This window comes from Cherax quadricarinatus, chromosome 17 (genome assembly GCF_038502225.1).
Source record: "Cherax quadricarinatus isolate ZL_2023a chromosome 17, ASM3850222v1, whole genome shotgun sequence".
Classification (NCBI taxonomy): Eukaryota; Metazoa; Arthropoda; class Malacostraca; order Decapoda; family Parastacidae; genus Cherax; species Cherax quadricarinatus.
This window is the reverse complement of record NC_091308.1, coordinates 11,326,809-11,339,308: the sequence shown is the minus strand read 5'-3', so window position 1 is coordinate 11,339,308 and position 12,500 is coordinate 11,326,809. Positions and strand designations below refer to the sequence as shown.

At 41.0% G+C, this 12,500-nt stretch overlaps 1 protein-coding gene across 3 annotated transcripts in view; it reads left to right on the top strand.

Annotated features, from left to right (window-relative positions):
• The window catches only part of LOC128686258 (brain tumor protein), a 163,980-nt gene that overhangs the window by 97,351 nt on the left and 54,129 nt on the right, over positions 1–12,500 (top strand). The window contains exon 2 of one of the 3 annotated variants that reach the window (XM_070085798.1): positions 1,278–1,326. The exons of the other annotated variants lie outside the window; for them this stretch is intronic. The gene's annotated coding sequence lies outside the window, so the exon portion shown is untranslated. The remainder of the gene's footprint in view (positions 1–1,277; positions 1,327–12,500) is intronic. 3 annotated transcript variants of the gene reach the window in all.

Genomic DNA, 12,500 nt, shown 5'->3' with positions numbered 1-12,500 from the left:
TGCCTCGATTATGTGTGTAGACGCATTCTACTTAGACTACTGCAGTATATCCTTCCTGACTTTGTAATATTCAAGTTAGTGTGCGAGGCAGGATTTTTATCTTATGTAGCACTGCTGGTGTCACGAAGATTCTTCCATTCCCTTCCTGGTTCCACTCGGTTGTCCCGTTCCTTCTCGTACTCCATTCCTCTTCCTTCTCTCCTCCACCTTCTTTCCAGATTATCTTAACCGTCACCTGGAATTGCGTGCATGTCTGTAGTCGTGAAGATAGGTTGGTAGTCAGACCATCCAGAGAAGTAATACCACCCAGTCATAAGACTACGAAACAGAAGCTGGTACAACGCTTCGGTAACAGGATTATTGGTCTTTTATCTTGTATTATGACAGAACATGTAAAGATGGCGGACGAATCTTACAAACTTTCACGTACATTTATTGTACACTTGGATCTTCTGTTACTTATTATTTTATATTCCTGTAATATATATTTCTTTTCCATTTTGGGGGGCTTGGTGCGAGGCTGGGCCTTGGAGCATGTTTCCCGGAACCATTAAGGCGTATAACGTAGCCTGGCAGTACATCTCTGCCATGTTAAGTCTAGCATATGCGCCTGACCTTGAAAATATCTGCTGGCAACTTTAAGGCGTGAAGGTTGACAACTAATTATTTTTTTCATGTGGAGTGCCTTTTTTCTAATTGTATTTACCCAGCACTGAAATACTTCAGCAGGTACTGGTGTTTCTTATAGGACCAGTGTGTTTTCTTAATTAGGATATGATATTCCAGCAGACATTGAGTTTTTTTGACGCAATTTTTTTTCTAGATGCTCCCCACAACAGTCTGTTAGCATTCAAGTACTTCTAGGCTGACAGGGGTCGTAGGATTTAAGGAAACTTGCCCAAATGTTTCTCCTTGCTTAGGAATCGAACACGTGACTTTGCGATTGAGTGGAATTCTCTCACCGGTAGGCTACACGACATCCCATGTGGAGTGCGCGTGGAGAGTGAAGGGAGGGGAAGGCACCGATCAATATGCTGTGTACGTCTTAGTTCCTCTTAGCCGGTGCTGATGACTACACAGGTGATTCTCATAATGGTACTCGTACATAAGAGGTGGTTAACGATCCTCTTGGTAACTGTTTCACTTTTGTGGGATTCTTGTACTGTAGCAGTTGTTTACTTGTATGGAAGAACTCGTGGGTAAGGAAAGAGGAGGTGGGAGTGTTTTAATGAACAATGTATGTTAACTTGTATTATATTATTATTGTCTTCTTGCAGGTTGGTTCAAAGTGCTGTTGTGCTTTATGAAGACATGGGAATGGAAAAGGTAACTAAAGTGTTGTTTATTTCACTTTTCTGGGGGTTTATTTCACTATTCCTAGAACACTTACAACTAATTGTTGCTTAACAGCTGTTAGTGTGTAATGTAGAGTATGCTTACCCCACATGTTTCTCGTAACTACTGCTAGGGGAGCTGTCTCCGTAGACCTGTGCTGCCCCCTGGTGGCCATAGGACTTCCTTCAGTAGCTACGGCACGCCTTCAAAGAAATATCATTTACACCCTGCACTACGAGAACAACTATTCTTTATAGTATTGGCAATACCAAAAATAACACTGAATTGTAATGGCGGATAACTGAAAAAGAGTACACAGAGTGACTCGACAATCTCCAAGTTCCAGATCAACCAAACTGTGATGGATATGAGCCCAGGGCCGGGCTTCGAGAGTAGAAAACTCGCGAAACTCATCAAAGGTATACATGTAATTGTGTACAGTATATAATGTGTAAAGAGGCTTCGTTGATTTCACTTAACTGTGTTCGGCACAAGACATGGTGAAACATAGCCAGCTTATCTACCTCTTTATTTATAATAATCTATGACGTTGTGTGTGTGTGTGTGTGTGTGTGTGTGTGTGTGTGTGTGTGTGTGTGTGTGTGTAATAGTTCTGGCAGACGAAATTTCTCAGCACATGCCATAAACTGAATATTGTCTTGTTAACATTTGTTGGTATATTTTACCACTGATATTCAGTTGAAGGTGAGTTTGTGCACGTATGGTAGGAAGGATGAGGGGGGGGGAGACTTATTCCTGCCAAAAATACCTTTTGTTCAAGTTTATTTCTCACACGCTTTAGAATTTTGCATGTTTCGATGTAATTTGGCTTTTCACCTCTCAACTAGGGTTATTGACGTTGTCACACTTTGAGCTAGCTAACAAAACAGTAGTTACTCCACCTAGTATAAATAAAAGTAACTGCTAGTTATAATCCACCCACTCGTTGTCCCCTCATTCCTGAAACTGTTTAAATGTTCCCTGGTTAACATAAGAACATAAGAAAGGAGGAACACTGCAGCAGACCTGTTGGCCCATACTAGGCAGGTCCTTTACAATTCATCCCACTAACAAACATTTGACCAACCCAATTTTCAATGCTACCCAAGAAATAAGCTCTGATGTGCAAGTCCCACTCAAATCCAACCCCTCCCACTCATGTACTTATCCAACCTAAATTTGAAACTACCCAAGTCCTAGCCTCAATAACCCAACTAGGTAGACTGTTCCACTCATCAACTACCCTATTTCCAAACCAATACTTTCCTATGTCCTTTCTAAATCTAAACTTATCTAATTTAAATGCGGGTTCTCTCTTGGAGAGATATCCTCAAGACCTTGTTAATATCCCCTTTATTAATACCTATCTTCCACTTATACACTTCGATCAGGTCTCCCCTCATTCTTCGTCTAACAAGTGAATGTAACTTAAGAGTCTTCAATCTTTCTTCATAAGGAAGATTTCTAATGCTATGTATTAATTTAGTCATCCTACGCTGAATGTTTTCTAACGAATTTATGTCCATTCTGTAATATGGAGACCAGAACTGAGCTGCATAATCTAGGTGAGGCCTTACTAATGATGTATAAAGCTGCAGTATGACCTCTGGACTTCTGTTGCTTACACTTCTTGATATAAATCCCAGTAATCTATTTGCCTTATTACGTACGCTTAGGCATTGCTGTCTTGGTTTAAGGTTGCTGCTCACCATAACTCTCAAGTCCTTTTCGCAATCTGTATGGCTAAGTTCTACATCATTTAACTTATAAGTACTAGGGTTATGGGCACTCCCGAGCTTCAGAACCTTGCATTTATCTACATTGAACTGCATCTGCCACTTTTCTGACCAAGAATAGAGTTTGTTTAAATCCTCCTGAAGTTCCATAACATCTACGTTTGAATCAATTATCCTACCTATCTTCGTGTCATCGGCGAATTTGCTCATATCACTAGTAATTCCTTCATCAAGATCATTGATATATAATAAAGTTGGTAGAATTACCGACAATATGTAAAGTAAAAGGACACAAGTGCAACTAATGTGACATTTATTGTGGCAACGTTTCGCTCTCCAGGAGCTTGATAAAGCTCCTGGAGAGCGAAACATTGCCACAATAAATGTCACATTAGTTGCACTTGTGTCCTTTTACTTTAGATATATATTATAAACAACAACGGGCCCAAGACTGATCCCTGTGGAACGCCACTTGTTACAGATCCCCACTCGAATTTAACCCCATTTATGGACTCTCTGCTTCCTGTCAGTGAGCCATGACTCGATCCACGAGAGCACTTTTCCCCCAATGCCATGAGCTGCCACTTTCTTTAACAGTCTATGGTGCGGAACTCTATCAAAAGCCTTACTAAAATCTAAGTAAATAATATCAAATTCTTTATCGTGGTCAACAGCCTCAAAAGCTTTACTGAAGCAAGTTAATAAATTAGTTAGACAAGACCGGCCTCTTGTGAATCCTTGCTGAGTATCATTAATCAAGCTATGCTTATCGAGATGGCTTCTTATAATCTCGGCTATAATTGACTCTAGTAATTTGCCTACAATTGAGGTCAGGCTTATTGGGCGGTAATTTGACGGTAACGACTTGTCCCCTGTTTTAAAAACAGGAATTACATTAGCCATCTTCCACATATCAGACACTACACCTGTTTGAAGAGATAAATTAAAAATATTAGTTAATGGTTCACAGAGTTCCATTTTGCATTCCTTAAGAACCCTTGAAAAAACCTCATCAGGACCCGGCGACTTATTTTGCTTCAGTCTGTCTATCTGCTTCACAACCATTTCACTAGTGACTGTGATGTTACATAATTTATCTTCTTCTAGCCCACTATAAAAATTAATTACTGGAATATTGTTAGTGTCTTCCTGTGTAAAAACTGAGAGAAAATAATTATTAAAAATCGAGCACATTTCATTCTCTTTGTCAGTAAGGTGCCCATAGTTATTTTTAAGGGGACCTATCTTATCTCTAACTTTTGTTCTATAGACCTGGAAAATACTTTTTGGGTTAGTTTTAGAATCCCTAGCAACTTTAATTTCATAGTCCCTTTTAGCTTTTTTTATCCCCTTTTTAATGTCCCTCTTAATGTCAATATACTGATTCATAAGATGACCCTCACCTCTTTTGATACGCCTATAAATTCCTTTCTTATGCCCTAGTAGATATTTGAGCCTATTATTCATCCATTTTGGGTCATTTCTATTTGATCTAATTTCTTTATATGGGATAAACGTTCTTTGAGCAGCATGTATAGTGTTCAGAAAACTGTCATATTGATATCTCACTTCGTTACCCCAGTCAACAGATGATAAGTGTTCTCTAAGCCCATCGTAATCTGCTAAGCGAAAATCTGGGACTGTTACCGAGTTATCGCTACTATCGTACTTCCATTCAATGCTAAATGTAATTGATTTGTGGTCGCTAGCACCCAGTTCCTCTGAAATTTCTAAATTATTAACAAGGGATTCATTGTTTGCCAGAACTAAGTCAAGCAGGTTATTTCCCCTTGTAGGTTCTGTCACAAACTGCTTCAAAAAACAATCCTGAACTACTTCTAAGAAGTCGTATGATTCTAAATTCCCAGTCAAGAAATTCCAATCAATATGACTAAAGTTAAAGTCTCCTAGAATTACTACATTATCGTGCCTTGTGGCCTTAACAATTTCCTCCCATAGTAGTCTCCCTTGGTCCCTATCTAAGTTTGGGGGACGGTATATCACTCCTAAAATCAGTTTTTCATGCCCCTCTGAAAATTCTATCCAAACAGACTCTGTATGTGTTACTTCAGACTTAATACCCGTTTTTATGCAACAGTTCAAACGATATCGGACATACAATGCCACCCCACCCCCCTTCCCGATACTTCTATCTACTTGGAACAATTTAAAACCCTGAATATGACATTCCGCAGGCATGTCCCGACTTTTTGAATTAAACCACGTCTCAGTTAAGGCAAATACATCAATGTTACCTGCACTAGCAACTAATCTCAACTCGTCCATCTTATTCCTAGCACTACGGCAATTAGCATAATAAACATTGAAAGACTCTCCTTTCTCTTTACCCTTCCTGCTCATTTCTGTTTTTCTACTAAACCTATTACTGTCCTTATCACCCAAAGTCCCTGGCTTTTCAATATCTATCTCGTTCTGCTTATTACTAGTTCCCCTAGAACTCGTAATATTACTACACTGGGACTTCACTGTTTTCCTGCCAAAACCCATACCACTAACTATTCCTAGTTTAAAGTCCTAACTGCTCCCTCCACTGCAGTTGCCAGTGCTACCACCCCAGACCTAGATAAGTGAACCCCATCCCTGGCATACATGTCATTTCCGCCATAGAAGAGGTCCCAGTTGTCAATGAATGTTACCGCATTTTCCTTACAGTATTTGTCCAGCCAGCAATTGACACCAATTGCCCTGGACAACCATTCATTTCCAACTCCTCTCCTTGGCAAAATACCACAAATGACAGGGTTCCCACCCTTACTTCTAATTATTTCTATTGCTGACCTATACCTGCTAATCAGGTCTTCACTCCTACGTTTGCCAACTATCACTATGTACCATTACTTTCCTACTCTGGTTAAGAGTCGTACAGAATTTATATATAGTAGAAGCCTAATATGAGACCTTTAAATAAACATTGTTCAGGTAGATGTGACCGTAGTGTAGGAAAGTCTAAGTCACGTGCAGCGTAACTCCCCACCTGCTTCGTTGAATACTGATGGTCTGGTGGTGGTTATGGAACAAGCAACATCCTACTAACTCAACTCTGCTATTGGCACACTTCTTAAAGAATTGTATTTACATTATTTTTTGAAGCAGCCAGCAGCAGCAGGTTGGTGCTTCCTTCCTCGGCTAGTACAAGACACCCCTTCCTCCGCACTGAAGTTGCCTGTGTTGCTCGCCATACCTTACTCCGTCCCATTCCTTCTTCCCCTTCTCTCCTGCTCTGTCCTTCACTACTTTTTCTGTGCTGCTCCCTTTATTTCCTACTGCCCCTGCCCTCGCCCTCCTTTCCCCTATTGTTCATGGGGTGTCGCGTAGCTCACTGGTGGGAGTATTCGATTCATAATAGCAAAAGTCCGGGTTTGATTCCTTGGCGCGCAAAGATGTGTGGACCGGTTTCCTTGTACCCCTGCTCCCCCGGCCCACTTAACAATAGGTACCTGTGTATTAGCATTGTTTTGTGGGTCGTATGTCTGTTCTGCTGCAATGTATATCATATATTGTGGTATAAAACTTGGTAATTGATACTGACAAATTGGTTTTAAAATATACGTGAGCAAATCCTCATTATCTCAGATGTCATTTTTCAAGTCAGTGTCACTCGCATCCCGCTCTCCATTTATGTATATACTGTCATTTTAATATGTCAGAAGCTATCAAGGTCCCAGGACCGAAACGTTTTCTTATAAATCTTAGTGTTTATTTGTCTTTTTACACCAGTCATATATGATGCCCAAGTACACGATGAAAACATAGTTGGGTGAAATGTGTTCATGTACATAATGTTGATTAAAAAAATCTTATTCACTTTCTCTTCTACACCTATTCTTTGCCTTCTCTCTACCTATTCCTTCTATCATACTACTACTTCCTGTGCTCCCTCCATCTCTATCCCCCACGGCATTGAGAATCTTCAAAGTGATTAAGGTCACGTTCAATATGGGCCAACAGTTGCAAATTACTAAGTAATCTGGGAGTGTCTGCTGACCACACCTCTCACCCGGTATGTAGCCTGGGAGTGTCTGCTGCAGTCTGCTTTCCTCCCAGTGTGGAGGGAAGGGCGCTGAGATATCTACTCTCCTGTTCAAAAATATACTTCGTTCACAACTAGCATTTGCATTACAAGAGTATAAATAATATAGATGCCGCAGAACGCCTCGGTAATGTTGGCTGTGAAAGGGACGCAGAACGTGTAAGTTAACTCACGCTCTCAATACTCTGGCATCCTGGCGGAGGTCATTCAAGGTCAAACCAAATGTTTGACTTCCCAGCTCCAAATTATATAAAAGGGTACATGATTAGAAAAATAAACTTATTTATAATAAAATTACTTTTAATATTGGTTTACCTATGAACTTGTTCAGAGAGCTCGTATTTTCGTGGCCTGGCCCTTGTCTAGTCAGGCTGTTAATGTTGGGGGAGCCCGCCCACATATCCATCACAGCCTGGTGGATCGGGTTCGCTGCGGAGGTCTACCTGGAGGGCAGTCAGGGGATCAACGACCCCGCGGCCCGGTCCATGACCAGGCCTCCCGATGGATCAGGGCCTGATCAACTAGGCTGTTACTGCTGGCCGCACGTAGTTCAACATACGAACCACAGCCCGGCTGATCCGGCACTAAGTATCTGTCCAACTCCCTCTTGAAGGTAGCCAGGGGATTATTGGTAATTCCCCTTATGGCTGGTGGGAGGCTGTTGAACAGTCTTGGGCCTCTGACACTTCTTGTGTTTTCTCTTAGTGTACTAATGGCACCCCTACTTTTCACTGGGGGTATGTTGCACCGCCTGCCAAGTCCTTTGCTTTCGTAGGGATTGATTTGTGTGTGTAGATTAGGGACCGGTCCCTCTAGGATTTTCCAGTTGTAATTATGATCTCTCGCCTGTGCTACAGTGAGTACACGTTAAGTGCTTCCAAGCGTTCCTAGTAGTTAAGGTGTTTGACGGAACTTCTCTAGATCTGCCATCTCTTCTGCCTTGAATGATGTTAAAGTACAGCAGCAGTATTCCAGCCTAGAGAGAACAAGTGATTTAAAAGGATCATCATTGACTTGGCCACTATCACGTTCTGTGATAGTGGCACTGTTTTGATCCTTAAAGGTGAGATCCTCAGACATTACCACTCCCAGGTTATTCACATTACTTTTCCGCTCTGTTTGATTAGTTTGTAGTATAGCAGTCATAGGTGGTGTCACATTTGTTCAATGTGGAAGTAGGTCGTGCCCAAGAATTAGGCAAGCGAAGAATTCCTAAGTATTAAGATCCCAAGAAGTTGCAGTGTCTGACAGGTTTGTAGATGAATGTTTCAGAGAACCGACATGTTGATAAATTTTAGACAAGAGTTGCACATGTGTCTAGTTTATAAGCAGTTTGTAGTATACTCAGTTCTAGCTATTATTTCGTCCAGTTTTTCTTAACTGAGTAGTTGGAATTTGTCTTCATTGAACATCATATTGTTCTCCGTTGTCCATTGGAAAACTTGGTTTATATCTAATTGATTTACCATGTCCTGCTGTATAGCCCTTGTGGCTTAGCGCTTCTTTATTATAATAATAATAATTACCATGTCCTTAATGGATGGCACTCACGCGGGTCCTAGTATAGTCTGCAAAGGATGATACAGTACTATGGTTTACATCTGTCTATGAGGAACAGGATGGGGGCGAGTACTGTGCCTTGTGGAACAGAGCTCTTCATTATGGCAGCTTCTGATTTAATTCTGTTTACCACTACTATGTGTTCGACTGGTTAGAAAGTTGAGGATCCATCTGCCCACTCTGCCGGTTATCCCTTTAGCACGCATTTTGTGCGTTATTACACCATGATCGCATTTGTCAAAGGCTTTTTGCAAATTCTGTATGTACTACATCTCCATTCAGTTTTTTCCAGTGCATCCAAGACCATATCATAGCGGTCCAGTAGTTGCGAGAGGCAGGAGCGGTCTGCTCTGAACTCATGTTCCCTTGGATTGTGAAGTTGTTGGGAATCCAAGAGGTTTGAAATCATGCTTCATATACTCTTTCAAAAAAAATTATGGTATGGGACGTTAGAGCTATTAGTCTGTGGTTCTTCGCTATTTCTTTGCCGCCACCTTTATGGATTGGGGCTATATCCGCTGTTTTTAGTGACTGGAATTTCACCCCTATCTATGCTCCTCCATAGAGTACTTAGGGCACGCTAAAGGTGTTCTTATCGTTCTTAATGAACACAGAGTTCCACGAGTCTGGACCTGGGGCTGAGTGCATGGGCATGTTGTCAATGGCTTTCTCAAAGTCTAGTGGAGTTAGGGTAATGTCAGAAATTTGGCACACATTGACAGGGTGTTGAGGCTGTCATGAAAAAATCGTTTGGATTGTAGATTTTTAGACTGATTAGTTGTTCGCTAAACACAGTCGTATTGCGATTTCAGTGTCTCGCTCACTTCTTTGTTGTCATCTGTGTAAGTTCCATCTTAACTGAGCACGGGCCCGATACTAGACGTGGTTTTTGCCTTGTTTTTGGAATATGAAAAGAAATACTTCTAATTTCTTTCAATTTCAGTAATCGCCTTCTGCTTCTCCTGGATCCCGTATGAATCCTTTAACTTGAACTCGATATTTTCCACTTCTCTGGTTAGCGCTTCCTTCAGTGATTCAGATAATTTAGCGTTCTTGAGTAGCTGAAGTGATTCTCCGCCTTCTCCTATAGAGGGAGCGTCACTTCTCTCTTCTCCAGTTTACTTCTCTTTTTTTCGTAGGAAAACGTGCCTTGAACATACTTTAGCTGCCAGAAGTTGATCTTTTCAAGGCACTGGATAGGGGTCCATGTAGTTTATTTCTTCCAAACACATATTTCATTTAGGACATCCTTTACCTTCTCCCAGTTGATGTTCTTGTTTAATTTGGTGAAGGCACCCTCGTAGCTGTATGCATTTTTGCTGGTCAGGACCCCTGTGCATATAACTGGACTTCGATTATATTGTGATCTGAATTAGTTGTTTTTGAAATCGTTTTGTTGCTTAACCAGGTCTTCATTCTTTAAGAAAGTAGTGATCCCGTTTGCTTATGAATACTTGCACATTCGTTCCAGCTTCGTCTGTTAATTGCTGGTAGCAGATTGGAAAGTAGAGGCCTATGGATGTTGTGCCGTCGCTCCTCCGGTCTCGTATCTCAAGTATCTGAGGATTTATTCTATACACTGGTAATTAAAATTGAATCATATTCGACAATACTTAATGCTCACTTATTTATCTTCAAGAGGTTACTAAGCAAATTCTTCCAGGCCGTTGATAGTCATCCTGAGTGTATCAGTAATTATATATAATCTAACTCGTCAGGCCATAACTATAAGACGTGGTTTGGGGAAAGAGAGAACATTGTAGAATGCTGAAACAGAAATGGGCTTCGCGAGTTTTCCTACTCCACTGGGCCAGGCTTTTTATGCGCTTGCTTGGTTCACCTGGAGTTTATTTGGGGTCGCTGCCGGAGGTCACTGCCCTCGTGACCCGGTTCCAGACCAGACCTCCTGGTTACTTGGTCATCGACCAAGCTGTTAGTATCCGCCACATGCAGTCCATGTGCATCACAGCCTGGCTAATCAAGATCTCTTGGGATGCGTCTGTTTAATTCCGTCTTGAAGACAGCTAGGGGTTGAGGAGTTGTGGGCCCTTTACACTTATTGATATCAGTCTGTGTACTCATCGCTCCCCTGCTTTTCTTTAAAAGTATATTGCATCGTCTGCCAAGTCTCTTGTGTTCATAACTAATAATTTCAGTGTGCCGGTTGGGGGACCAGTCCCTCCAGTTTTTCCAAGTGTAAATTATGATAGTTTTCTCGTCTACATTCTAGGGACTTCAAGCTCTCCCAATAATTTAGGTGCTCGACTCTTATACAAGCTGTTCATTTTCCAGCTCTGCACCTTTGCCTGCATTCTTCCGTATTGCAGTAACTGAAATTGTCACTGAATAGTGTTGTCAGTAGCCCGCACACATTGACAGGGTTTTGAGGCTGTCATGAAAAAATCGTTTGGATTGTAGATTTTTAGACTGATTAGTTGTTCGCTAAACACAGTCGCCCGCTGGAAGATGTTAGTTATACAAGTTAGAGGGTCGCTGTGTCTTCTAAGGATTCGGGAGAGAAGTGGGGGCGAGTACAGTTTTAATAAGTGTCTAGTCCCCTTCATAAAATATTTAAGGCGCGTGATAAAGTTTACAATTCTTGATGAATATTGAGTTCACGAGTCTGGGACTGGGGCGGAGATCATGGACATACAATCAGTGACTTCGAAGTTATGTGTGGTTAGTTATACCATAGATTAGGGAGATGTCAACCGGGCTGTTGCTGCTGGTATATTCCTGCAGTGATTATGATATCCTTTGGTAAGATGTTATAATGTCTGGGATCACGGATGTTGATAGTGTTCCTTTATTGTACTTGCGGTGTGTCTGCCCTTCACTGGGTTTATTCTGTAGGTTCACATCTCACTCCAGTATTTTTATTGCAGTGTGCAGATTTGGGACCAGGCCCTCAAGCACCTTCCACATATAAATTATCATGTACCTGTCCTCCACTCCAGGAAGTACTTAGGGCTTTGAGGCATTCCCAGGAATTTAAATGCTGTATTGGCCAGGGTTATGGGTAGCTACCCATTTACCTACCCGGGCAATGTTTTTTTTATTTAAAAAATCCAAACCTGACCTGGCACCTTAACTCTAAAGCTATTATTTATTATTATGATAGTTATAGTAATTTTGCTCCTGATCTTTTAATCGATGCTTTTCATAGGCTGGTAAAAAAAATACAGTATTGAATTAAATCATTAACAGAATGTAGATCAGTGGTAGGAATGTTAGACATAAAACACTGGCAAACCGCAGGTCTAATAATTTCTTTTATTCAGTAGTTTTGTGCACAAATCTGTGCTTTTTGTACTAAGGACATAAGGCGATGTATTCATCAGAGTAATTAGATTACGAGCTTGCACTGGTCTTGAACTTCACTGGTAGTAAAGGTGGGCTTTTAGAAGTCCCTGACACACAGGTTTTACTGGTTATAATTTTGTCAGTTTCATCCTCCCCCAAGACTAATTATCAAAGTATAGTTTTCTTAAACAAATGCATTAATTTTTCCAGTGTTCTCACTTTCATTATTGAGGTGATATTTCACTGCAATGTCTTTTTTTTTTTTTTCCTCGAACTCCTCTGCCTTCACTTGTCATCATGATCCTGTGTTCACTCCTTAACTGCTAAGAAGAAAATGCTTAATTGTTCCCTCCTGAATGGATTGTTTATGCTGCTTTATTGATTGAGCAAGTCTCAGCATGAATGCTGTCATTCTGGATTTCATCGTTTTTTGCTCAGCATGTCTCAACATTAAGTATGCACATTGTACAGTGTGGTGGTTGTTAGAACAAGTTTCAACGTACGTATATGGATTC